Genomic DNA, 2,039 nt, shown 5'->3' on the forward strand with positions numbered 1-2,039 from the left:
CAGGGGAAGCTACGGAAAAGGATTTGTCGGAAAAGTTAGGGACTTTGTACCAATATAAGTCTCTGGTGAATAAACTGTTCCTACAGAAAAAGTTGTATAACATGAGGATGAAAAATGGAGACTCAGTGACAGAGCATCTGAACGCATTTAATATAGTGGTAAGTCAGTTATTATCTGTTGATATTAAAATTTCAGATGAAGATAAGTGCATCAGTCTGTTGTGTTCTCTACCAGATTCATGGGATAGTCTGGTTATTGCAATAGGTAGCAATACAACTGCCTTGTAGTTTGATGAAATAGTCTCATGCTTGCTGACAAAGGAAATGAGACACAAAAATATGAAGAGCTAGAATGGTGATGCCTTGTTTGTACGAGGACAGTCCCAGAATAGAAACAAAAGTAACTCATCGAGTGGGAGGTCTAAATCTAAAGGGAGATCTAAATCTCTAGGAAAACCTGTAAAGGTGGTGTGCTGGAAATGCAAAAAGGAAGGGCACTACAAAAGGGACTATAAATCTAAAGCTCATGATAAAGGAAAGGGATTTGATGATGCTCCTTCTGCAGAGGTGAAAACCACCTCAGATGAAGCTCGGGATGTGTACTTGGATTCTTCAAGTACACATGTAGATCATGAGGCACGCTTGATTGACTCAGGTGCATCCTTTCACTTCACTCCCCATAGAGAGTGGTTTTACGAGTATGAGAAATATGATGGTAGTGATGTCTTCTTAGGGTATGATAGGAAGGCTAGAATCGTTGGTCGTAGAAAAGTAAAGTTGAAGTTTCAGGGTGGAAGGGTTAGAACTCTTCCAGGTGTTCTACATATTCCTGCATTAGCTAGAAATCTAATTTCTGTAAGCAAGTTGGATGATGCAGGTGTGAAAACAGTGTTCGAGAAAGATACCTGCAAGATGGTTTAGGGAGCACTGGTATTGATGCGAGGAGTTCAGATTGGAACTCTATACAAGCTGCAAGGAAGCACTGTTGTTGATGGGTGCAACAACTCTGTGGTTCCTGAAAGTGGAGCAGAAAATCTAGTGGTCTCTGGAGAGAACACCATGTTGTGGCATCAAAGGCTTCGACATATTGGAGAGAATGGCCTTCGAATACTTCATGGTAAAGATATGGTAGAAGGTATGAGTAATATCTCTCTAGATTTTGATTTCTGTGAAAATTGTGTATATGAGAAGCAGAATTGGGTGAGTTTCCCCTCTGGTCGTAAGAGGGCAAAACAGATATTAGAGCTTGTGCATTGTGATGTGTTTGGACCTGTGAAGGTTCCATCACTGGGTAAGTTTGTGTACTATGTATCATTTATAGATGACTTCTCAAGGAATATATGGATATATTTCATTAAGAAGAAATCTGAAGTATTTGATAGGTTTAAAGAATTTAAGGCTCTAATGGAAAACCAAACAGAGAAGGAGATAAAGGTGTTGAGGACAGATAACGGTGGAGAGTTTTATAGTAATGAATTTGAAGAATTATGTAAGAAGTTTGGTATAGCATGGTAGAAGACAACTCCATATACACCTTAGCAAAATGGAGTTACGGAAAGAATGAACAAGACATTGATAGAAAGGGCAAGAAGTGTGCTCAATGGTGCCAGGTTAGGACAAGAATTTTGGGCAGAGGTGGTGGAGACTGTATGTTACCTGGTCAAGAGATCACCTTCATCAGTGTTGGAGGATAAGACTCCACAAGAGATATGGACTAGTAAGAAACCATCTCTTTCACATTTGAGGGTATTTAGATGTGATGCATATGTACATGTTCCAAACGAGAAAAGAAAAAAGTTGGATAGTAAATCTGAAAACTGCATCTTTATTGGGTATAAGGATGGTTTAAAGGGTTATAAGCTTTGGAACCCAATAACAAGGAAGGTTGTGTATATTCGAGTTCTGGTGTTTAGAGTGGTGAAAGATGTTATTAAACATGAAGTCCAACCAAAGGAACCTGAGAAGATAGAGTCTGATCTTGAGGAAGAATCATACTCTATAGTAGAGGAGGAATCAGAAGATGAAGAGGCACAAACTCCG

This window comes from Pinus tabuliformis, chromosome 2_2, assembly GCF_031772625.1.
Source record: "Pinus tabuliformis cultivar Carrire ecotype Pingquan chromosome 2_2, CPIR1, whole genome shotgun sequence".
Lineage (NCBI taxonomy): Eukaryota > Viridiplantae > Streptophyta > Pinopsida > Pinales > Pinaceae > Pinus > Pinus tabuliformis.